General features: G+C 44.9%; 1 protein-coding gene across 7 annotated transcripts in view; it reads right to left on the bottom strand.

Moving 5' to 3' along the window:
• The window catches only part of FHL1 (four and a half LIM domains 1), a 41,119-nt gene that overhangs the window by 9,981 nt on the left and 4,702 nt on the right, over nucleotides 1-26,436 (bottom strand). For 4 of the 7 annotated variants that reach the window (XM_084813640.1, XM_084813639.1, XM_084813641.1 and 1 more), the window contains exon 2: nucleotides 20,270-20,349. The gene's annotated coding sequence lies outside the window, so the exon portion shown is untranslated. Of the gene's footprint in view, nucleotides 1-10,020; nucleotides 10,087-20,269; nucleotides 20,350-21,149; nucleotides 21,229-26,436 lie in introns of those variants that run through there. The other 3 variants (XM_084813644.1, XM_084813642.1, XM_084813646.1) reach the window with 2 other exon arrangements.

Genomic DNA, 26,436 nt, shown 5'->3' with positions numbered 1-26,436 from the left:
GCAGCAGCAGCTCTCCAGGGCTTCAGGCAGGAGTTTTTCTAGCTCTACCTGGAGATGGTGTCGGGGATTGAACCTGGGAACTTCTGCATGCAAAGCAGGGGCTCTACCACTGAGCTATGGCCCCTCCCCAAGATTAAGGGAAGACATGATAGCTGCCTCCAAATATCTGAAGGGTTGTCATGTACAAGGAGATGCAGCAGATTTGTTCTCTGTTGCTCTGGGGACAGGAATATAACTAACAGGTAGGAATTGCAAGGAAGCCAATTCCAGCAAAATATTACAAGAAGCTTCCTAATGGTAAGGACAGTTCAACTTTGGAACAGACTGCCTCAGGAGGTCATTGGCTCTCCTTCACTGCAGGTATTTCAGCAAAGGTTGGACAGCCATCTCTCTGTCAGGGAGGCTGCAGCTGCAAGATTCCTGCATGGAGTAGGATGTTGGACTTAATGACCTCCACATTCTCTTCCAATCCTACCATTCTACCATTCTAAATCTCTCTGAATCAACTTTTGATTCAATAGGGGGAACAATCAGAACAAAACAGCAATGTTGGCTCTCCATCAATGGCTACTAGTCCTGATGGCTATATGCTACCTCCAATGCAAAAGGCAGTATGCCTTTTTACACCAGTTGCTGGGGAACATGGGCAGGACGGTGCTGTTATGCTTGTGTCCTACTTGTGGATTTCCCACAGGCAGCTAGTTGGCCACTGTGGGAAACAGGATGCTGGATGAGATGGACCCTGGATCTCATCCATCAGAGTTCATATTATGTCTTTTGCATAGGGCTAAACGACTAAATGGAAGTCGTAGTCCAAAACATCTGGAGGGACAAAAGTTGCCCACCCCTGGACTAAATGAACACCACTACTTTAGAAATGTCAGTGTGAATTGCCAGCATTCTTGCTTTTCATGACCACCACGCTTAGGAATGTGATTGCAATGGATGAAGAGAATCTCTGCATAACGTCTGATCCTAAGAGGAGCTTTCTGAGCTCAGCGGTTCACAGGAGCAGGCAACGTGGTCCCAGTGTGGGCAACAAAGGCCCAGTGGGAGAATTTAGACTCAGCGTTGCCCCATTTTCATTTGAGAAAGGAGCAAATGAATTCTTGACCCAAGAATCAGTGCCTCTGGAGCCAGCCTCGCACCAAACAGGGCTAATGGAGAAAGTGGACACATTTCGACTCTTTCTGGATATTTCCCAGCAGAGCAGAAAAGATGTTTTCATTTTTAATCCTCTTAGTAACATGTAGCTTCCATGGCTGGGACACCTACTCTCCTCCAACTCACCAGAACTTCCAGCTATGTTAACCTTGACCTGTCTCTCATTTATCTGGACAGCCTCCACCTCATCAGTCATGTCATGAGAGGGATCGCTGGAGATCACTCCCATTCTTGTGTGTCTCTTTCTTTTTATTCTTTCTTACATTTCTATACTGCCATTAGCCAAAGCTCTCTGGCAAACTCTTTCTTTGCCAGAGTTGCTTGTGCCATTGATTTTTTTGAAGAAAGCAAAATTTGATCTCGATACCCGGATTTGGCCCACGTCTTGCCAATTGCCATTCCTGCCTTAAGCTATCAAAATTATAGGTTCACACAAGCTAAAACCAGAAGAAGCTGGTTAGGAATGCCGATCCAGAGGTCCGCACAGGCCCAGGGAGAGCTAAGAAAAACAAATGTGTTAATTGCTAACTCATTTCTGTAATGTTCTCTCTGCCCAGTCTAAAAATAAGCACATTACCCCATTGTTTTCCTGACTCACTTGCCCTTTAACTTGATTACCGGGAATTTGGTCCTGCTATATAAAGTAGTCTGTACCATGGCAACAGTTTGCAGAGCCCAACAAATGCAACAGAGGCAAAACTGATAAGCAGAGAATTGTAACACAGGATGTGTGTTAATGTCTGCAGAGGGTTGTAGAAAGGTGATAAACCCTCAACAAAGGAACTGCAGAGAATGTAGGGGGCAAATAGGTTACAGATAAATGATGTATCTACTGTTCCCCATTTGAGGGGGGGGGACACCTGTACCCTAGTTAGTTCCTCTTGATCTGTTAAGACATGTCTGATAGTCTTTTTTGTTGTTGTTATTAGCAGTCAAACGCACACGAGGGTTCCAAAAAGTCAGCTAATCTGAATCAATGGTGCATTCACACAGAGCTCTTACTCTACTTTCAGGACTGCATTTAGAACCAACAACGTTCCTAGTCCTGAAGGATTTACTGATGTCCAGTTCTAAATGAGCACCAAACACCTCCTTGCTAGTGCTGGAAGATTCAGCTCTAGTTACTCTCACCCAACAAACTTATCCAGCTCAGTACCACCAAGAGCACAACTAGTCTTCTTCAAATTCATGATTATCTTGTCTACTGCAGCCATTATTACATGCGGTTTTTATTCTGTTATTGATGTGTTTTTAATTGTGTTTTTAATGTATTTGTTTTATGCTTGTTTTAACTAAGTTATTGTTTAAAATTGTTAAATTTGCTGTTACCCACCTTGAGCACCATTTCCTCAGTGGGAAGGCAGGGTATGAATCAAATCAATGAACAAACAAGTAAGTAAATTCCTATGGACTATAATGGCCTTTGTTTTAGCGAGTTGGTTAGTGAGCAGAAAATGTGGACTCCAGAGGGTTCCCAAAATGCATAGAGACCTGTGTAGTTTAACTTAACCAGGAGTTTATGATTAAGAAAGCAGGCCTTTAACACAGGCTGATAATTCACAGGCTGCCTTGAAGCTGTCTATGCCCGCTACATAAGTCATCCTGAAGGAAGAGGTAAGGGTGAATTGCCTTGAATCCACAGAAAGGTTGGGAGTCTCCCCCACCCGAAAGCCAAGTAGACTCCCAGGCTTAATGTTTCCAGAGCCTTTTGGGTAAGAGAGAAATACCCCCTTCACGTGTGCATGTGCGAGAGAGAGAGAGAGAGAGCCTGTTGGCATAAGAGAGGAGGGGGAGAGGCGTTGCTCATGGGCTGGAAGGAGGCGTCTAGCAGAGAAGCTTATAAGATCCAGCTTGCTGGCCTGCCTTTGGCCTCGCTGCAAGGAGGAGGATGCATGCTACCGGCCTAGAGAAACTTGTGGTCCTGAGAACAGCCTTCGTCTAGCTTGGGGGCCCGGAATCTTTGTCACCTGAAAGGAGGCGTGAACTTCCTTCATATGTAAACATTCTGCATCCATTTTCTATCAATAAACTGCCATCTTTTGCGCAAGAGGCTTGTTTCATCTTGATAACCAAAAGAATCTGATTGAAGTGACAGTGCCAGGACCCCCGATCAATACAGAGGGGCTGTGGCTCAGCGGTAGAGCAGCTGTTTTGCATGCAGAAGCCCCAGCTTCAATCCCCGGCAGGGCTGAGAAAGAATCCTGCCTGAAACTTTGGAGATCTGCTGCTGCCAGTCAGCGTCAACAATACCGGGCTAGATGGACCCAGGGTCTGACTCGGTATAAGGCAGCTTCCTACGTTCCTAAAACCCTCCTTCACCAGCATAGTCAGCACTATGAAAGCTCAAGAGGAAAAGTGGTGCGTAATTTTTCTGCATTGTCAGTTTGCTGGACACTCTACTCTAAAGAACATGAACACAGTCCTGCCCCCTCCCCGCAAGGGTCCTGATCTAACTGCCCGGGGGCAGTGGCACACCAGAGCAACATCACAATCTGTGGCAGCATGCCAGCCTCACATGCCAGCCCAGGAGGTTGCAATGGCACATTTAGACGGATCAACGCGACTGCAGTGATGACAACAGCCATGAGCTGGAGAAGCTCCCACAAGGTAGCAGTTATCCTGGATTAACTCTTAAACCGACGACAATACTTAAGAAAGTGGGAAGTGATGCAAAAGAGCAGACTTCCCCAAATGGGTGTCTCCGGATGTGTTGGACTGCAACTCCCAGAATTCCCCAGCCAGTATGGAGAAGCCTGAAAAAGAGGCATCTTTTCCCATGGGGCACACACTAATTCCTTGCGTCCTGCTCTCACGTCATGTCAAACAGCTTTGGCAAGCTTCTGAAGCAGGAAGAAGACCCAAGTTCAACTTGGGAGAATCTCCCAAGTTGATCTTCTGTTCCACCAAGGTCTGAACTGCCATTGGCTACGATGTGGGAGGGTGCTTTGAGTTGTGTGGGCCAAGGCTGAGCTCCCTGCATGAGGAGGTCTGGCTTTCCCCCCTCTCTGACAGTGTGCCACCATCGCATGAAAACTTTTTTTTATTTCTACAAGAATCTGGCCTGTTGAATTGTTGATTGTTTTAATACTCCCTGGGATTGCGAATTTTCTGATTAAAAAAAAAAAAAGCTGTCTCTTTCAATTGCTTGTTTTTATGTTTCTTTTTATAGTGTTTTAATTGTGATTGTAAGCCAACTTAGGGCACAATCCTATACAAGTTTAGATGGAAAAATGTCCTGCAACTCCCAGAATTCCCCAGCCAGTATGGTTGGCTGCGGAATTCTGGAAGTTGTAGGATTTTTTCCCTGTCAAAACATGTACAGGACTGCGCCCTGAGGTGGCAGGGGCGTCCCTAGACTAGCGGCCAGCAACTGGTACCCCAGGAGAACCGTATGCAATCAGCGCCCCCCACCCCCAAGGGCAGATTCAGGGCTCCTTCACACGGAGCTTTTATCCTGTGATTGAGATGGCTCCTTCACAGAAGTTTTCGGGCTCTTTACATGACGCCATGATCCTGCCGTGACCCTCCTGCACGAAATGCCCTTTGTTCCCTTTTTAAATAGATCGCAGAGAATGCACTATCAAATTACCCCCTTGTGTTCCGCCTGAGTTCCCTCTGTGAAAAGAGTTAAAGCGGCAAGAAGAGGAGCGAGATCACTGAAAGAGAATGGAAGACTCAGATTCGGGGAGAAGGAGGGGGAAGGGGGAGGGGGGAAAGGAAGCACGTGGAAAAGGGAGTCCTTGTGATCCTGCATTTCAAACGGAAGCAGAAAGCCCTGTTTTAAATGCCAGATTTGGGGCTGGTATGGAGATGCCCCTAGGCTGAGGGTTCTGATAAACTGGGAAACATTTTGCCCCTATTTTCCATTTAATGGAGAGGCAAACCCCCTCCCCCCATCTTTGGAAGCAAAAATATTATCATTTATAATAAAACACACCCAGAATGGTTTGTTTGTTTGTACTAAGCGCTGTACCAGCACAAGGGGGCTGACAAAAGCAACAAAGGAGACGAGCACACCTGTCGCTCCATGAAGGACCGGAAGCCCCCTCCACAACGCCCAAGGGAGGGCCCCGGAAGGAGGGTCCTGGTTGCGTCCTTGGGGCGACATGGCCACCAGCTCCAAGGGCAAGGGAAGCGGCCGCTCTCGGGGGGGGGGGAGCAGCAGTGGCGCAGAGGATATCCCAGGTCGCTTGAGGGAGAACCAGGTCCCAAAGGCGGGCAGGCGGGCAGCCTGACTTGGCCCCACCATCCCCAGTTGGTCCTGTGCTCTCCTCCACAGCCTTCGTCATACTCCGTACGTGCACAGGAATTGAAATAATGACAAATTCATTATTTTATTTGTTCTTTGCTTTTTATTTTCTGCCTCAAATTTGGTGCCCCACTTAACTTGGTGCCCTAGGTGACCACCTAGTTCACCTACAAGGACAGGCCACCCCTGAGCTGGCTTACAATTTAGTATAGCTGGCTGGGGAACTCTGGAAGTTGTGGGACTGTTTAAACATGCATAGGTTTGTGCCCTTAAGGGTTCTAAAATGGAAATGTGCGTATAAATGCTTTGAATAATATTCATACCAAGAATGCCTCTATCACACTGTCTTTAACCCTTTAGGAGAAAAAGGAATGAATTAATTCCGGATTTTATTAACACAGAGTGCTTCCAGATGGAGGGCTCCTAGTGCCATAACTTAGAAGGCCCTGAGCGCTATTCTGTCTTTCCCTTCTTAACAAATTTGCTGTGCTAAGAAAAAGACAGAAGAAGCGGTGGGAAAATATAGGGGGGTTACGACGATGACATCTGGAACCCCCACACACAATTCCGTGGATGAGGCAGGGGGATGGCGTGATAAACGTCTCATCTGGAAGCTTAGGCACAGTCCAAGGGCGTGATCCTAGGGGTGTTTGGACAATTGGGCGGGGGGAGAAGCCATCATGGCTTCTCCACCCACCCCTGCTTGTGCTGCAAGCACGTGCCCATCGTTTACATAATTACCCGCGCAGCAGCACAAGTTGACATGGTGGGTATGAAGCTACCTCCGCCCTGCCGCACATTGGGTTTGGACAACATGCCAACCCATGCTGCAAAGCAGGTAATTATGTAAATGACAGGTGTGTGCACGGCCTGCACAGAGGCAGGGGGAGAAGCCACGATGGCTAATTTTCCCCGGTGACCATCCGGACCCTGTGTGCACAGCACCAGGGGCATTATGCTGCTTTAGCTGTTCAAGGGAATAGTGTCCTTACTTATCCATGCAGGATGCTTATGAAATGGCTACAGTCAGCCCCAAGTCAAACTGATCCAGCCAGCTTTCAGCTTGACTGACAACATTTCGTAGGCCTATGCTTACACACAGCAGAAGGAGGGACCATTGGCATGCTATTTCCCAGGAGAGTGGATGAGCAGGCTCTGTTCCAGGACCACAAGAGAATGCATCAAAACTCCAAGAGATCCAGGGAATTTTTTGCATGGTGGACTACATCCTGAATCAATTTAACCACGGCTCTGTGTGGGTGTGGGTGTGCGTGGGTGTGTGCCGTGATTCTGCATGAGTGAAGAAACACAGAACATGATAAAAGGGGTGGAATTCAGCCTCCTGAGAATCTGAGGCTTAACTTTGAAAAATAATGATAATGACATAAGAGCAAGCTTCTAGTCCTTAAGGTTTAGCGATTTGGCTTGGAGGTGAGTTGGTGAACTCCCAGAATTTGGGAGGTTGTGGCTCAGCAGGATTTCCAGTTGGGCTAAGGGTGGGCTTTGGTGCCCTGTGTCTCCCAAAGCTAAATATTCAAAATATGCAAGTTTACTTAATTTCCATTAATTATCTCCACAACATATGCAGGTTGCAGAAACGAGCGTTTCTTTCTTAGCACAGAATCTGAGTTACCTTGTCTGGGCTCCAAAGTGCCATATGCTGTGTTCTGCTTGTGCACAGGAGCTTTTCAGCTCTCTGCATCTCCTGAAAAGGCCCCTCTCCCAAGGACAGAGGGGTTCTCCAGAGCAGTGCCCATGAGATGCATGGGGCTACCACTGAAAAGAAATATCCTCTCCCCTGTCCACAGAAGTGCTTTCCACTCACACAGGGTTAGGGGATCTGGAGCCCTTGACATCAAAAGCAATGTTGATTAGATTATTTGCTTAAGTGCAGAGTACATGTGATCCTGATTATGCCTTGCTGCACTGCCATGCTGATTGGATTTTGAATTTTAATTCTATTGTCCAGGGAAGTTTGCCTTTCTGGGAGGGAGGGAGGGAAAAGAGAAAAGCCATGGAATGAAATCTGCCAGCTAAAAGGGAATGTAAAAGGTGCAGAGTTTTATAGGGATTTTCTATGTTCTGTGAATGGCCACATTTAATCAAAATCCTGAAAATCTTCCTACTGACCAGCACCGAAACTGCTGGTTCCTTGAGATGTTCGTAACTATTAATGCATCCTCCATCTGTCCATCACTAGGCAACTAGGACTTAACCATGAACTATGAGTGTAAACCCTGCAGTGTCAAGGTTGCTAATGTAATAAGCAATTGATAACAACAGTGCTGCTGAAATGCAGAATGACGAGCATGAGCTAGTTCAAACCAGCTGTGCTATGAACCCATCCAGTGGCCTTTGGCGAGTTACACACACACACTCAACCTCAGGTTCCCCAATCTGTAAAATGGTCAAGGTAATATCAGGACAGGAACACAGGAAGCTGCCCTATAATGAGTGAGACTATTAGTTTCTCTAGCCCAGTATTGTCTCCCCAAGCAGACTTTAAGGGACTCTTCTAAGGGCTATTGAAGCGTTTGAGGGACCATTTAGGAAAAGCGTTATGTGATTACTAAAGACCATCATTATTGCATACTGACAAAAAAAGAAAGCAAACATGTTTATGTATATATTTTAAAAACCTTCCTTTGAGGCAATCAACAGATTGTATTTGTTACTACCTTCCTTGGAAGGAATAGCACACACAGTCCCCCTAACCGTTCACAACTTGCTGGAAAGCTTTCAACGATTTGTTAAGGATGCATTAAATAAAGAACTTTTGGTACGATAAAAACCCTGCTGGAGACACACACGAACCTGCATTGCACAAAGCATAAAAGACCTCTCTGCAACACCTATTCGTTAAAGCCAAATGCACTATCTTGCGCGTTTACCTGAATGCCTGTGGTAAGCCATTCTGCAGGAACAAATTCACAACCAGCCTTACTTTAGGCAAGAGAGCTCAGCTGATAAGACCAGGTCCCACTTTAGTCGCTACCATATAGTTATGGGAGGCTATTAATACGGGGGAAGGGCTACCAACAGATGTCCACACCCCTTCCCCAGGACTCATGGACCTAATCCTACTCAAAACATCTTACCATTTTAGGTGATCTCGGGGGAGAAGAATAGGACAGAGGGAATGCATCGCCAACAACATATAAATACCTGGCTAACTATTTCAGCCTCCAAAACCGTCCAAATGCTGGACAGCCTTTCGAGGAACCTGAGCCCTCTCACTGGAGTACAAAACAAGCTTCGCTTGAGACACAGTTCGTGCTCAACCCCTCAAGACAGTTCGCTGCTTACCTTAATAAAAGAACAGTCACAGGGTTGCTCTAGCAGGTGGGACAGGGGCCTTATTGCAGCTTATTCATAATTTCTACAGCATTTCTAAGATGGAACTTGCGCAGCAATGCTGGCTAAGTTACATGGCAGAGCTGGATGTCTCCATCTCAGGGGGCAATGCTGAAACTCAACCTAGAAACGGCAAGATTTAGAGATACTTTGCCCCAAATCAGCCACCCCTGTGCCCGATGTTCCTCTAAACGATTCATGGTTCAACGGCAACAACAAAATGTTAATTGCTTATAGCCATCGGCCCGGGCTCTCCAAAGTGGTGTCTGTGGGCACCAATGTACCCGTAGACACCTCTCTTGGCTCCCCCACCAGCCTCCCTGCCCCTCCTGACTTTTATTTTAAGATTTTTAAAAAATTGAACATGTTTTCTAATTGGGAGGCTGGCCTGCTGCAGAGTGAAGCGCTGCCCCCAGCGCCATCTTTATTTGCGTTCAACAGAGTGGTTTTGTCTTTTGGAGTTCATCCCGCACCTCTGCCTTGTACTTTGGTTCTTGGGCAAGTTACTCTTCTTTTAGTCTCACCAGTTTCTCTTCTGGGAAATTAGTGTTTTGTGACCAGCCATGCTAACCATAGCAGCCATTTTATGAATGGGCAAGCCCCACTCCCATGGCAGCCATTTTGTGAGAGCACACATGACACATTTTCAATGTTCCAAATACTCCCACCAATCCAAAATGTTTGGGGACCCTGCCATAGGCCATTGCAAACAATTAAAAAATAATATCTAAAACAGAGGCATAAAACATGAGAAATTGGGCTTCCCAGTTCTTATTCAACATAAAAACCATAACTAAAATATATCCTTCATAAAGACATCCAGTAATTACTTTGAATCTTTCTACACAAGGCTTTGCGCACTTGTGATTGCTCACTCATGGTAGTTCGTGGGTCCTTTAAACAATGTTGGCATCCTCCAGGGTCCCATGCTTTGCAACCATTATTTCAGGGTTTTTTCCTAACGAGGAAAGTCTGGTACGATTTAGAAATGGCAGAATGGGAGTCTCATGTAATTGCACATTTCACTATACCAGAGCACCATCTAGTGGCTGTATAATGAAACATATAGAAAGGCAAAGAAAGAAAAACCCCAGAAAAAAATAAAGGAGCCAATCTTAATCCCACAAAGAATCTGGAAACAGAAGCCTTGGCAAAGGTGCAGGATAAAAGCCTCATATAGAAATGCCCCTTAACTTTACTTGCTCAGATTAGAGAATTGCCTTTACAATCCACTGACACTTCCTTCACAATACTTGCCCGAATTTTCTTAGCTGTTGTTGCGAATAATGCAATGTGATATGATATACATTGGTACACACCTAAAAGAAAAGTATGCCATTATATCATTTGTTGACCACCCAGGACATTCACCCATAATAAAATAGAAACTTTGTTCTGAAATGGACAGAAGGATAAATAGACATGATTCATATAGCAATGCCAAAACATGGCTTGTTATAATGGCTGAACCAACTTCACCTGACAAGCCATGGTTTGCAAGTAGCTTCTACACCAGGATCTGAAACTGTTTTGAAGCCGGTTTGCAAACCACATTGCATCTGAACTGAGAAGCTCTGGTTTCGGATGCTGTTCTGCCCTCAGATGCTCCGGTTTGGGTTTCACTGTCACTCTGCATAAACTGTGCGCCTGAAACCTCAGCCAGCATGCCTCTGAAGTGGTACATCCCGGGGGAAATTGGCAGCGATGGGCAAGCCCTTCAGGGAAGCTCATCCACTGGAGAAGCTTGTGGGAACCCCAGGATCCTCTAGAATATATGAGAACCACTGCTTTAGTGGATTAATCTACTGATTAAACCAACCTTCCCCAATGTGGTGCCCACCCGGCATGTTCCAATCATCCCCAGTCAGCATTGTGTTTTCCTAAGCACCTTCTCAACCTGAACACATCTTGCCATAAAAAGAAGGGGTGGATGGATGGCGGTCTTCTCGCATTTCCCTCTATCACTCAACGTTAGAGAAAGAGTAGCTTAAAAAGGGCTCAAGCATGGATGAGCTCTTAGTCACTATCACCAAACAGAGAAACTCAGCAGCGGTAAACAGGGAGTGAGAAGGGCATCAGACCTATATACTTGGGAGTAATGTTTCACATTCAATCTTCATATAAATTCCTTCCCCAGCCAGCAGGCAGCCCAGTTAAAGAACCAATAAGTCAATGCGGATATAATAATATGTTAACTGAATCCTCAAACATGAAAATGTACATTGTCGTTATCTGGGCTTCCTTTTGGAAGGAAAAGCTGGGTACAAACATTTTCCTCTGTGTCAGATTGTACGCTCCTCGGGGCAAAGACTGTTCTCTTGTACTCTGTAAACTTTCCAGGATGGAATCACTCAGAAACTTCCTCCCCAGGCTTCACCTCCTCTCCCTGGCAGGGAAAAGCTCTTATCTCTAATCTGTTGCTGATCAGAGAGGGGTCACAGGGAAGAAGTTGATGGCACATATAAATAATAAATAATGGAATGAGATAATCCAATTTCATTATACCTATTCATGAAAGATATGGGGACTTAGTTGTTAGAGTGAGGGTGATTATCCCATTCAAGTAATGAGGGCCACGACAGAAATAAAAGCACATCCTAGGATTTGAGTATTTTAGTTGCCTTAAATAAAACGTTACAGATTAGATCAGCCTTCCCCAACCTGGCACCCTCCAGATGTGTTGAACTACAGCTCCCATCATCCACAGAAAGCATGGCCATGCAGTCCACCATACCTGAAAGGCACTAGGTTTGAGAAGGCTGCATGAGATCCAGAGAGCTAGAATTGGACCCAAAGGTGCCTTAACACTTGTGGAAGAACCTTGGGATCCAACCCAATATGTATATTGTGTTCATGGTGCATGTTGGCACATACATTGTATTATGCCAAGGGATGTATGAGAAATTTGTTTCAGTTCATTTCTGATGAGGATTTACCCAGTTTGCGCTTTCTGGACCAAACACAGACTTGGACACAATCTAAGGTCGAAGTCCGTATATTTCTGAGCTTGCAATGTGATTTGCAGACCAAAAAAATGCATCCAACAGTATGTATACATTTGAAAAATGCACATGGAAAAAATGTATACTTTTTAAAAATCTGCACAAATATGCTTTGATCCATGGGAGACGAATGCATACATTTTGAAGATGTGTACAACTGATGTGTACATTTGGAAAATACACATGAAACTATGCACAGATTTTCATGCGAAAAAACAAAGCTTGCAACTGAAAGGCACTCAAGTCTGAATGAGCTTCAAGATGGAATTCGGAAAACTTCATTGAGCTCGGTTTTTACTGATTTGCATACGTCTAACTATGCTGCAATATTTTCATTCTGACGTAACTGGCAAGTAGGAAACAGTGCAATTATCTCTTGAAAAGTGCTGATGTGCCCTGGCTCAGTATAAATCACACATTCATTTAAAATGATTTATCTAATATGTGGTGGTCCCTTGATGTCGTGCCATCATGAGTGGATGTATACAAAAAGCCAAGTGAAAAGGTGAAAATATTGGATCCATCTGTGCACTGTTACACAGCATGAGCCAAGAGGGCAAACCACATGCTAAGTTCCCGGGGCCAAAACAGAAAAGGGGCTGGGCCGGTGACGGCGTATAGTTGCTGACCATTTCTAGGGAGAAGGTGGAATCAAGAGAGCACTGGGCAAGGAGACAAAGCAAGGAGCAGCCAGCAAAAAGAATATGGAAATCCCCTTGCGCCTGGGTTTTTCCCCACGAGTCTCCTTTTCCTACATCTGCTCGCTTTCAAAGTGTTCCAGCTTTGACCCAAATCACTGTAGAGATGACCAAAATAGAAGAGACACACTGGAAGAGGAAAAGCACAATGTTCAGGGGGATTCAAAGCTGCTGTTGATTTATGCCCTTGTTTCTTGCCTGCGGACCAAAATCTCTTTGCCAAGCACCTATCAGCAAGTACTCGGTGACGTTTAGTTTCAGCAACAGGTGGAGTTAGCAAAAGCCAAAGAGAAAGGCAGGGTCATGGGTTACAAGGTTCACAGAGCGGAGCAGATGGCATGTGTAAAAGAAACCAGAGTCTTTCTGTTGGGCACTGGGAAAAGCCCCTGAACGTACGTACACACCAATCTGCAGAAGAACAGACGTGCAGGACTGACTGTTTCCTGTTCACTCGAAATCCTTCTAAACCTCCACTCAGCTGTGACGTTCACTGAGTGACCTTGGGTAAGTCACTACCGCTTGGCCTAACCTACCTCACCAAATTGTTGTGAAGCCTGAACTCCTTGGAAGAAAGACGAGATTAAAACCATAATAAATAAATGAACTAATTCAATAAATAGGGCTGGAAGGTTCAGTTCAGCACAGGGCTCCTCTGCCCTTTAACAATTCTGTAGCAGCAGGACTTTTCATGAGGTCTCACAGTTTGCATTTGCCAACATTGTCATTTGTGCTGTAATTTTTGAACACCGTACAAAATCAAACCAGTGAAAATTATTAACAAGGGAAAACAATGGGGCAGTGTAAAAAAAAATGTTCAGAGGACAGTGAATAAGCTAAAAATTAGGCATGCCTGTTCAGTGTGAAAGCCAGCATTTACACAAAATAGATGAACAAATAGATTTTGTTCTCAAATAGGCTGCTTAAAAATATGATGGATACCAATTCTTACTGGTAGTAATTGAAGATAAGACAAAAAGGAATTCTACGCCTAATGCCATCTGTCTACATCTGGCCAACTGGACATCTCAATTTACAAGTCCTGCAAATATGTAAGGGAATAAAATGGCCAGCGTTGACTCTGGGGGCCGGGGGGAGAGCTGTCTGTATGGATAGCAAAAGAGAAGCCCAGAACAATGGCTGCTTGTCTCTCCAAAACTTTTTTTTTTTTCACACCGGTAGTCCAAGAGGACTGGTTAGCAAGAATATTTTGGTGATGCTCCTGACAATTGTCACAACACATCTGTCATTCTTTGCAAAGATGAACAAAGCTTTTGAAAAGCCCTTAACAGCAGGATCCTCTGGAAAGGATTAAGTGCAAAGTTTATCCTGCCAATACTCCGGATGAGGTCTGGCATCTTTGGCATGATACACAAGCCAAATGGTGTTCTAAAATAAGTGTCAGGTCTTGATCCACCATCTCCACCCACAAGGACATGCAAAAATTTCATTCCAACTTGAAGGAGCACCTTAATCTCTTTGTCACACTGCCAACACAAGGGCTTAATTTCCATGGTGTTTGGACAGCAACCCAGCACACACAGAAGGAGGCAATAAGATCAAATGTTAGCCCTGCCCTATCATTAGTTACTCCTACTCAAAATAGAGTGATGATTCTCTAGTTAGCATAATGCATCCACCTCCTGGGTCAAGAAAAGTAACGGGCTATAAGATAAAACTTTGTTCAATTTGAACTGCTAGATAGCTCAGCTCTTAAAGTCTTGCAAGCCAAACATGCATGCAGGAGATGCCTAAATTCAAATTTAGAAATAGTAGGATAATAAAGACTGAAATATGTAGTCTTAAAGACTGAAATCCACAGCAAACTGGAACTTGGAGGAAGGGAAACTAGCTAAATTTCGGTCAGATATTTAAATACTGTATGCTCCAAACAACTTCCTGGAGATGAAACCACAAGGCTGCATCACTACAAACCTTAAATATTACTTTGCACAATGGATATACATTAGTGGAGGAGATTATAGGACATAGCCCTCCCCCCATTCCCACAACTGTAAATGCATCCTTTAAAATCCCCATTGGCTGGAAACATTATACAAATGCTCCTCCTCTTCACAGACTTTCAACAACTTGGAAAAATCTCGCCCACTGGTTTATTATACTTTCAAGATTCAGAAGTTGTTCTTTTAGTGTTGTTTACCCAAAGTTCTTGTCGTGAAGGTGGGAGGCAAACTGGATATACAAATTATACAAATAAGTGTAAGAGCCGATTCATTTCCAGGAGGACAAGATATATGAGTGGAGAGATATGAATCTGAGGATGAGCAGCGAGTAGTCAGCTGATAACGGAAAACTAAATCATATGACATTAGGATGGTTTTACTGAGCTGTAGCCCAGCTTTTAATATTTTAATTTGGAAATTTATATAATAATTAATAGCAGCTGTTTTAATTGCATGCCATGGAATGTGGCTGCTTGACTGGGACCGTTGCAGAGAATGTTTTGCAATAAATAACATTTTATTTTTACACAGCTCCTTTGGCTGGCTTGCTACACAGACAGGGTAAAAGGCTGGGCAGGATGCCCGGGACAGAGACCTTTCAAAAGGTCCGCATGCAGAGTTTGCATGCCGCTTTGTCCAGCGATGAATGTGAAGTCCCAGCTCACCGTGCCAATGGAGAGCCCTTATACAACCTTCCCTTTTATGGTGCTCTATGAAAATATAAGGGGGGAGTCAGTTGTCTCATTTTGGATCCCTAAATTAATTTTATTACAGACTGAAGCTCTGAGTTGTGTGTATGTATGGGGGGGGGGGGAGAACACACAAATATCTACTTTATACAGCAGTTCAATTAATAGCCACGCCACTTGGGGAAATAAGTACGAGTTGTTGAGATGCCCCACCCCCCACATTTCGTCTGAAGGCACTTATCCGCTATTGGTCCCCAGAAATTTGCCTTCATCATCGACGCATCCACTTGCATCTTCACTGTCATTACTACCGTTCATATGGGCAACCTGAGGCCTCCGTTCCTAGGGCCGCTCCCAGAGGTGTTTGCTCTCGGTGATGGAGAAGAGATGTTGCAGTTGCTAGGAAATGAAGTATCAGGCAAGCATTGGGGGTTGCCTAGCAACCGCCAACTGGATTCCATATTCAGACCAGGCCTCCAGGAAGAGACAGCTGACTGCTGATGTAAATGGTAGGGTGGCCACTTGAAGGGAAAGCAGAGAACAGTCCTCTCTTTCAAGGTGTCCTCTGTTTGAAGAGCTGTCCAGTCGAAGTCCAGTTTAAAGATAAATAAACCATAAGGAGAGCAAGGGCCTTGAAGTTGCCCATCAACAGTTAACTCATGGACAGCAGACAGAACAGCCACCACAGAGGTCACCTCATCACAGTGTTCCCCACTATGGTGAAGTGCATTGCATTACTGTTGAAGTTATAGTCATTACTTCTAACTTTGCCTCCATACTTATCAATTAGCATATTTGTTATGCATATTGGTGTCCTCATTTTGGGGGCGCCATGCATAAGTGGCCACCTTAGTAAATGGTGTAAGAGGAAGCTGAGGCCTGTTCCTGGTATTCCCAGGTCTCCTTGACACTTTGTGTGAGGTATGCTTAACAATAGGGAATTTGGAAGATCCAAAATACAGGATCATATTTGAAAGGATTGGTATGGGCCTGCTGAGAAAGCTGGCAAGTGAGGGACCGTAGCTCAGTAATAGAGCGCATACTTTGCATGCAGGCGATGCCTTATTCGATTCCAGTTTAAAAGATTGGCATTGGAGACCCTATTCACTGCCCTGCCTTTAAGAGCAGGGATGCTAGGAACTGGGCCTTCTTGGTGGTGGCACCCACTTTATGGAATTCGTTCCCAAGGAATGCACTATTGACCTCTTCTGTTGCAACATTCAAACAGATTTTTTAAATCTACCTGTTTAAAATGCTTTGTTGTGTGAGGGAAATACTAGAGACCTCTAGCACCTAAATCAGCCTTCCCCAACCTGGTGACTTCCGGAAGTGCCGGATTGCAACTCTCATAATTCCCAGCCAGCATGGCCCTTGGCCGGCCTAGACCCTTTGCAGAACGACAGGCTCCCTCCGTACAGTACAATCTGGCAGATTATTTAACCACACCCTGGGAAAATGTTACTGTTTTCAAATTTTTTCTCTGTGAACACTGCTGATCAGCGATGGGTTAAATCAGGAGTGGGCAGAAGATAGACTGGGATCTACTGGTAGATTTCTAGGTGATTTGCAACGGACTGGCAAGGGCGACTGATTCCCAATTGTCCAAAAATATAAGGAATAAAGCTTCCCCTCCCACCACGCCCACATACATATAAATGAAAGGTGCAATCCTATGCATGTTTAACTGGAGAAAAGTACTACAACTCCCATCATTCCCCAGCCAGCATGGCTGGCTTGGGATTACTGGGAATTGTAGGCCGTTTTCTCCCATCTAAACATGCATAGGATTGCAGCCTAAGCTGTTCAGGAAAAATGCATGGGGGAGAAATTGGGAGCGGATTTTTGTGTGAAAAGACCTGTGAGCTTGGTCACAAATTCCTGGGCTGAGCGTATGCTCAGAGGCATCCTTCTTCTTCCATTCTTAGTATATGTCTGCCCACGCACATCACCATTTTGCACCTGGGCTCTGGTTAGTTGACCTTGGGATTCTAGTAAAAAGTGAAGTAGATCCTGCAAGGCTGAAGTCTGCCCAATTCCATGTTAAACTAACTTCAAGTTGATAATCTCTTGACTTTATTGTTTGAGAATATGGTACTGTATTTCCATGTTTTACTTTGCTTTAATTAAAAAAAAAAAAAAGTAATATAAAAATTTGGGGCTCAGGGGAAACTTGGAACTGAGTTGAGGTAAATTCATAGTATAAACACTTGCACCTCCCCAGCAAGCCCAGTTTTCAAAACTGACAGTGTGGTATAGTGGTTAGAGTGCTAGAGGAGTACTAGGGAGACCCAGGCTCAAACCTCCAATCAAACCGACAAAATGGGATGGCAGCAAAAACAGGAAAAACAAAGGGAAGAAGCTCCAGATGCTGAGGAAAAAAATGGTTAATGTAGGCCCAACATGTTTTGGAATATCCTACATCAGACACACTCTATACAACACATATAAAGAATAGGATAATTAGAAAAAGCAAATGAAACATAATCAATAAAATACAATATCTCACTACGAAGACAAAATAATTCCAATTATTTTTGTAAAAAAAAAGACTTAAAATCACCAAACCTGTGAGGCAAAATATTATAATACCAGAAAATTATAGTGATAACAAAGAATATACATCTTGTATACAAAACTATGTGTTATATGTAGTGCCCCTGCAGAAAGATCTTCCAAGAAGCATTGGGCCTACATTAAAATCATATTGCTCAGCATCTGGGGTTTCCCCCCTTCTTTTTACAAACCCCCACTCAGCCGTGAAGCTCACCAGGTGACCATGGGCCAGTCACTCTCTCACACCTCACTCTCTCTAACGTACCTCACAGGGTTGTTGTGAGGATAAACTGAAGGAGAACCTTGAGGAAAGCAGTTGTCCAAATATAATAGGGTAAAATGCTTTTGCCCTGCCCTTTACCAAAAACTGTCAAAGAACTTGGGCTTGTGTGAAGGCCCCCTTTACTAGAATAGACAACACACCCCTTCCTAGAATGGGCACTGAATTTATTTATTACATTCCTTATCACGTAATTCATCCAAGGCGCTCATGGTGGTTCGCTCCCGCCCATTTATCCTCACAACAATTCTGTGAGGTAGATTTGGCTGAGACCCAAAATGTCTTGCAGTCAGCTTCATGGTGCTGTGGCGATTTGAATCCACACTTTCCCAATCACTCTAAGACCAAGATATTCTGTCCACTGCAGTGCACTGGATCTCAAGCGTGAATGTTTGAAGCTCCAGATGTTTTTATATTCCCTAGCCCAGACTTCCCCATACTGGTGCCCTCCAGATGTGTGGGACTACGGTAACTATCAGCATTGCTGGGGGTTGTAGCCCAACACAGCTGAAGGACACCAAGTTGGTGAAGGCTGCCCCAGCCCCCTTCATGGGTTAATCATGCAAAAGGGGCTCCATATCATAGAATCATAGAATAGTAGGGTTGGAAGGGCCCTACAAGGCCATCGAGTCCAACCCCCTGCTCAATGCAGGAATCCAAGTCAGAGCATCCCTGACAGATGGCTGTCTGGCCTCATCTTGAATGCCTCCAGTGTGGGAGAGCCCACCGCCTCCCGAGGTCATTGGTTCCATTGTCGTATTGCTCTAACAGTCAAGACATTTCTGCTGATGTTCAGCTGGAATCTGGCTTCCTGTAACTTGAGCCCTTATTCCATGTCCTGCACTCTGGGATGATCGAGAAGAGATCCTGGCCTTCCTCTCTGTGACAACCTTTCAAGGACTTGAAGAGCGCCATCCTATCTCCCCTCAGTCTTCTCTTCTCCAGGCTAAACATGCCCAGTTCTGTCAGTCTCTCTCATAGGGCTTTGTTTCCAGTCCCCTGATCATCTTTGTTGCCCTCCTCTGAACCCTCTCCAGTTTGTCTGCATCCTTCTTCAAGTGTGGTGCCCAGAACTGGACACAGTACTCCAGATGAGGCCTAACCAGTGCTGAGTGGAGGGGAAGTAGTACTTCCCGTACTATATGTTGAAGAGAAGGTGGGGCCATGTTGTTGGCCCCGCCCTCGAGGTTGTATGGCTACTACCTTGCCCCACCCCCAGTATCCACGTGTCACAAATGGATGTCTGCAGCAGGGAAGTCCACATGCATAGATCTCTATGCATGTAGGGTTTCATGTATTCTGGAACCTGCGTAATCGGGGTTCCAGGACATGTAAAAGTCTACACATGTCAGCTTTCATGCTGGAGATATCCACGCTCCACACACATGGACAGCAGAGATAGTGTGAAGAAGCCACAAAACCTCAGGATGGGGCCAGCAGCGTGGCCCCACTTCTCCTTCAACGCATGATGCTAACATGTGGAGGGGTCTTGTTGGGTTGAGACATACGAACAGAGTACTTCCAGAAGCAGAATCATGGTGCGACCACGCTTGGAATACTGTGTACAGTTCTAGTCACCAGACCTAAGAAAGGATATTATAGAGCTGGAAAAAGTTCAGAAAAGGGCAACTAAAATGATCAAGGGTGGAGAACAACACCCCTATGAGGAAAGTAACAACATCTGAGACTCTTTAGCTTAGAGAATAGGTGAGTGAGAGGAGACATAATAGAGGTGCACAAAATTGTGTAGAGAAAGTGGATAAGGAGACATTTTTTCCCTCTCTCAAAATACTACAACTCAATGGGGTCATCCCATGAAGCAGATTGATGGGAGATTCAGGACAGATCAAAGGAAGGACTTCTTCATACATCATAGAGTTAAAACTATGGAATTCACTTCCACAAGATGTCATGTTGGCCACCAATTTGGATGGCCTTAAAAGTGGGTTACATAAATACCTGGAGGCGGCGGCTATCAATGGCTACTAGTCCTGATGGCTCCATGATACCTCCAGTATTGGGAAGTGTGCCAAAGTACACCAGTTGCTGGGAAACATGAGCGGGTTGGTGCTGTCGCACTCACATCCTGCTTGTGAGTTTCCCACAGGCAGGTGGTTGGGCAATGTGCGAACAGAATGCTGGAAAAGATGGCCCTTTGGTATGATCCAGCAGGGCTCTTCGTATGTTGTTATGATAACCCTGGATGTAGTTCGGTCTCCACCAACCATGCCACTGCAGAGAAGTATTCTTTACACATCAGAACTAATAGCTCCTTTTCACAAGTATGATATAACTAAGGCTCCAGTAAGTGAAACTCACCTTGGGCAAAGCAGGATGTGTGCGGGAAATTTAATATTATGTTCAGGTCAGGATAGCTTGATGATGAGTTTCAAGGCCAGCTGCAGATAAAACAAGAATCATAAGAAAAAGTTAGTTTTTTGGGGGGAAAGGCTATAAATGGTAGTGGGGTTTCACAAGATTACTTGATTCAGATTATGCTTTTGGGAAGGCCAACCCCGCTTTCATTCACATGGAGTGGATTTAGCATAGTAATGGAGGTCCATTCTTGATTTCTTTTTAAAAATGGCAATGTTTTAATTTCATATTCTGCAAATAAAAAATAGAACCATTTCTCTCCTAAATGTTTTAGGTAAAAAGAATGATTTTAAAGTATGCTTTTAACAACAACAAAATCTGAAAACTTTCCTTTATTTCTCCCTCCTAATAACGCTATTTGGTTCCCTGTAAGAGCCTTCCATTACCCAGTTCATTGGATACATCGGTATTTGCTCTTTTGGCAGCAGCCTTGTTTGGGTGACTAAAAAAATCCCAGACTTTATCTGTTAAATAAAAACTTTGTTTCCATACATGTCAAAACAGTCTGCGGGTGGGAAGGGGGGCGTAAAGGGGAATGACATCTGCCTTTGCCAGCTATTGCATTAAAAAAGAGCCACAATAATAGAAGAGGCTCCTAGATTTTTTCCAAAGCCCCAGCTTGCACCGAGTAAAAGAATCCAACCCAATGTCCGGCATACCTTTAGGACCATCTGGGTATCATGTTGCTTCCCTGGCTGCCAGCCGGTTGTCTTTCTCATTATCAGGCCGCTCATTAACTCGATCGCACATGGGGCAGATTTATGGTTTAAATTAGCACTTGGCGATTGCCCCAGCCACCCGCAAAAATAAAAAAATGACTCACTTGTTTAGAATGGATTTATTCCTTCACTCTTTGGACATCAAGAAAAGATAAATGGAGAACATTTCACTGCAGATAGGGCCTAAGAAACCAAAAGGCAAAGCTTCAGCTACCCAGATTCTTGGCAGAGGTGGGAAGGGCAGGAATAATTCCATGCAGGCCCCAGATTTTTTAGTCGCTTTGGGCAAGACACCCTCCATGGGCCCTCTCCCTCCGCGAGTCTACCGGCATTGTTCCTAGCTGCTGTTGCTCCTCTTCCTCTTTCTCATCATGGATACCATTTCCTAGCTTGACAGTCAGACAGCCAGGGAGCAACCAGGCTGTGGCACCTCCTGCTTCTCCTTCTCACCTGTCCGGGCCAGAGCAAGAGACAGGAGAACAAGCAGGTTGCAATATTGAAGAGGAGCGTACCCAGGGGGCTTTTGTCAGTGGGCCCCTGCTGGGGTGTGGACCCTAAGCAGGTGCCCAATCATGCCTACCCGTGACACCAGCTCTGGAGTGAGGTTGCAAGCAGGATGTGTGAATGCACTGGGCTAAAGCTTGCCCAGCTTAAAGCACACACATAGCACTGAGCAGATGGTGCAAACCAGCTAACACACATATCCTCTGGTGATTCCTGGTTTCTAGACCACTTCTGTCACGTACAGTGATAAATAATCTTTTTAAACATAATTCCCTGCCAGGACAAGCCTCCCCTGCTACATTTGTGCATGCCAGGCTGCCTTCAGAGGAGGCCTGGCTTCCTAACCACAAGGAAGCCTCCGTTTCTCTTTTTTCCGTCCAGCGCAGCAGAGAACAAATGAGGGAGGCAGCTGGTAAGGGCAGCAGGAACTGGCAGAAGGAAAGGCCAGCCGAGCGTCAGCACGAGGCCAGCCTATAGGTGATTTTGGAAGGGAAGCCACTATCTTTCTCTCACCTCGCCTCAACACCACTCTTCCTTTGGCTGCAGGGGAACTCTGGGTCAACTTGGACCGCTGAGCCATAATACACGAAAATAGCATTGGAGTGCCGTAGAGCACACTTCCTGAAGTCAGCGCCCTCTGGATGTGTTGGACTACAGCTCCCATTGACCCAGCTGGCATACAGCCTGCTAGCTGGAGAGGATGGAAGCTAGAGTCCAAAGACATCTGGATGGTGCCCGGTTGGGGGAAGGCTATCTAAACCAGCCGCATTCCTCCCACCCAGCTTAACCGGGCCGAGGGAAAGCTAGACATAACATCAAGAAATTTCTGACCCGATCTCCATTTTAAAAAAACAAAACAAAAATCCATGATAAATGCAGCCATGGGGGAAATGCAGGATTAGGACTGGGGCTGCAGCACTGGAGAACAGGCTTCTTAACCCTTTCTCCATGTTGTTTTCCCAGTCCACATTGCTACGATTTGCCCCAAGGGAGAACACTTATAGGCTCAGCAGAGGGAGATGAGGGAAGAAGCTTGGCCATTCCACCCACCCTGCTGAAAGACTCCTTTTTTCCCTCTTCCCTTCGCATCCCTTTGTCCTTGTGTGACATGACTTTTTAGAATGTACACCTGTGGACAGGACTGCCCCATTTTACCGATTGCCATTTCTCACCCGTTTTGGCTGAGGGGTGGCATAAAAATGCTTTAAACAAACAAGCGAAGAAATACCGGCACTCATGTGCTACCTGCAATTTTAACTAATGTGCAAATAGCACCTAGGGGTGGGATTCCGATCAGGAACATGGCACAGAGGTAAGCATTAAAAAAACACCTCTCCCAGTACCCTGTCCTTGCTTCTAATCTCTGCCCTCGCACATCCCTACAACAGCAGCATTTACCTTTTTCATTTTTTTAAGAGCAGGAGATTTGATCATGAATCACATGTGGCTTAGTCCCAAGCGATGCTTCCATCTTCATCCATTTCGCCTAGTAGTCTGCTCCAGCCTTCTCCAACCTGGTGCCCTCCAGATGGTTTGTACTACAGCTCCCAGCATTTCTGACCATTGGCCATGCTGCCTGGGACTGATGGGAGTTGAAGTCCAACACATCTGGAAGGCACCGGGTTGGGACAGCTGGTTTACTCTCACTGCCAAGGTTTCTCCAAGGTCTCAGGAAAGGATATTTCCCAGCCCTGCAGCCTGATACCCTTTCCACTGAAGATGCTGGGGCTTTGAGTCTGAAGCATCTGCTACGACGCTACAACGCTACCCAGCACCAACAGCAGTGTTTGCTGCTGGTGGCAGCGCTTGCGGGAATATGTCAAACGGCCTTTGTTGTAACTTTACACTCTGAAGTTTCGAGGGAACGATTAGATGTTGTAAAAAGCAAACACAAACTTCCAAAGAAAGTCCAAGAACACTGTTTTAACTGCAAGAGGATTTAGGACTAAACCAGCAGGACCTGAATTCCTGGCTAACTCACAGTCTCTAGACTTTGGAGTGACTATTCTGATAAACAATTAAATTGGCTTGCACATTACGCATGCATGTCAAAGGTGTAAATCTCTTTGCCTTATATGAAAGAGAATGTCTGCCTGTGCCCAATAACATTATTGTAGCTCAGGGGTGCAGAACCTCTTTCAGCTCAAAGATGAAATTCCATTTCAGAGAACATCTCAGGGCCACATTCCAGTGGTGGGCAAGGCCAAAGGCAAAAGGGGCAAGGCAAAAATGCTCCAAATACCATCATATTTTACTGCCAGTAAGTAAGCCTTAGGAGAGGCATTTCAGACTTTTAGAATTGAGGAGAAACAGCACAAAAGCTAATAAACCACCAAGTGATTAGTGGCTGGGGGAGAGGGGGTGGGGCCATTTGGGGAACCCCAGAGAGCTGGACTGGGACCCCAGGCAAGCCAGATTTGGCCCCTGGGCCTGAGGTTGTACATCCCTGTTGTAGTTATTACTGGCTCATAAAACTAGTTGCCTATGGTGAAAAAGATTAGTCTTCAGGTGACCAGGTAGAAAAGCCTTTCAAATGTGGGGGCGTCTGTTGTTTTTCTAGTTAACATCTTTATCTTGCTCTCCCTCCATAGAACTCAAGGTGGCCTACATAGTTCTTCCCAACATTTACCCTTACAACAGCCCTGTGGAGTAGGTTACGCTAAGCAAAGTGCCTGGCCCGAGGTCAGCCAATAAACTTTATGAGGATGTTTAATTGATTCATATTTATATTGTTTTAACCAAGATTTTGTTTTAATCTGTATTTTAATTATTGTTAGCTGCCTTGAGTACTATTTTTGTGCAGACTTTTTTAAGAAATTGCAAAGTAATGCAGGAACACGATGAAATGAATTTAAGTTTGGAATTATGAAAAACAAAGAGAAACTGAAATTGACAGATTCATTCATCACTCTTTTCTCTCAGCCTAACCTACCTCACACAGTTGTGAGGATAAAGTGGAGCTAGCTGGAGATTGATGTCACACACACACACACACACACACACACTGCCCCAGTGTTCCTTAGAGGAAGAATGGGATAAAAATCAAGTAGACCAAGGCTTGTTTTATTTATTTATTTATTTATTTATTTCATTTATATCTCACCTTTTTTCCTCTTTAAGGAACCCAAGGCCTCCATTTTATCCTCACAACAACAATCCTGTGAGGTTGGCTGGGCTGAGAGTCTGTGACTGGCCCCAAATCACCCAGTGAGCTTCCATGGCCAAGTGGGGCCTAGAACCCAGATCTCCCGACTCCCAGCCCAGTACTCTAGCCACTACACCACCACACTGGAACCTCTTTCAGCTTGAGGCCCAAATTCCATTGCAGAAGCTCTCAGGGGCCACATTCCAGTGGTGTGTGTGGCCAAAGGCAAAAGGGGTGGGACCAAAAATACAAAAAAATGCCAGTATCATGTAGCTTAAAGCTCTTTACTGCCAGTAACTAAGTCTTAAGAGAGGCATTTCAAACTTTTAGAATGCGGGGAAAACTTCACAAAAGCCAGGAAAACACCAAACAATTATCAGTTTGGGGGAAGGGGGTGTGGCCCTCTGGGGAACTGCGGAGAGCAGGATTAGGGTCCCAGGAGGCCCCGTTTGGCCCCATGGCCCAAGGTTCCCCACCCCTGTAGTAGACAGTACTGGACTAAAAGGATTAATAAGTCTTACACAATATAACACCACTTCCCATGTAATGACATTGGGAGCATACAAGAAAACAAATTGCTGGTAACTCTGCAACACCGACTTCCAAACACCGGCACCCATTTTTGTTAACGAATTCAAACTGAACGTTCACTTCAGTTTAACACTTGGGGAAACGTTTAGGAGGGTGTTAAGGATCCCCATCCTCAGAGGAGCCCTACTCACTGTGCACAAGTCACTGTTGCGTACATACCTCTCAGTTGGAAATAAGTGGCATCAACACTGCGGCAGGGTGAGTAATCATTCCACTGCATCTCTAAATTTGAGTGAGAAGCACCAAACCTATCCAGTGCTAGAGACATGGGCCAAATTACTTGCCCACTACAAGAGGCTGGCTGGAAGAGCCAGATAAGCAAGTCACAGAGAGATGCAGTGGGAATTCTCTTCTGTAGGAGAGACCTGCAGGAGCCTTTAAACTAATGAATTGGTTTTTATTTCTCATGGCACATTAGCAGTGATCTCACAGAACACTAGCGTGCCTCAGCACACAGTTTGAGAATCAACACAACAGCCAATATCAAGGTTGGAATATCTCCAGGTGTCTGGATGCCTGGGCTGCTAAATATCTGAGGCTGGCCCAATGGAATTTAAAAGATTTGCTCAGCTCTGAACAGATTGGGCGCCTTATAATTTTATACTGGCTTCTAGGAATTTGAAATATTTTCCCACTCCTAAATCATATTTATAATTAGACAAAGACTGTCCCACTCCAAAGTGAACTGGGCATAATTCATTAGGAACTTGTCTTTAAAGGAGAGGGGTGTAGGCTGACCTACAGCCTCCAACTTTTTCCCAGGGATCCGTGAACTGAATGAGCAACAGCTACAGAATTTGGCAGGCGTATGGTTGAGATTTTTCTTGAGAAAATACGACCAATATACCTTCTTACATGTAGGGAATCTAGCTTTAGGTTCCTGATGCTTAAAAAAAATATATATATTTATTACTTAGTACATTTCTAATCTGCCCAATAACTAATGTTCTCTGGGTGGATTACAACTGGTTAAAAAAGTAAAATGCCATTTAAAACAGTTAAAAATATAAAATACAATACACATATTCAAAAGAATATCATACAATATAATAAACAGCAAACAGCACAGTAACTGATAAAACAGCCATAATAGCCTAGCACAAGGTCTCTAAAAATCCCTCAGAAAAAAGAAAGATCTTTGCCTGGTACTA

The sequence above is a fragment of the Heloderma suspectum genome, chromosome 9, assembly GCF_057233095.1.
Source record: "Heloderma suspectum isolate Gila_16-S chromosome 9, 16-S_ref, whole genome shotgun sequence".
NCBI classification, from domain to species: Eukaryota; Metazoa; Chordata; class Lepidosauria; order Squamata; family Helodermatidae; genus Heloderma; species Heloderma suspectum.
Note: the sequence above shows the minus strand (reverse complement) of the source record. Positions and strands in the feature narration are given on the sequence as shown.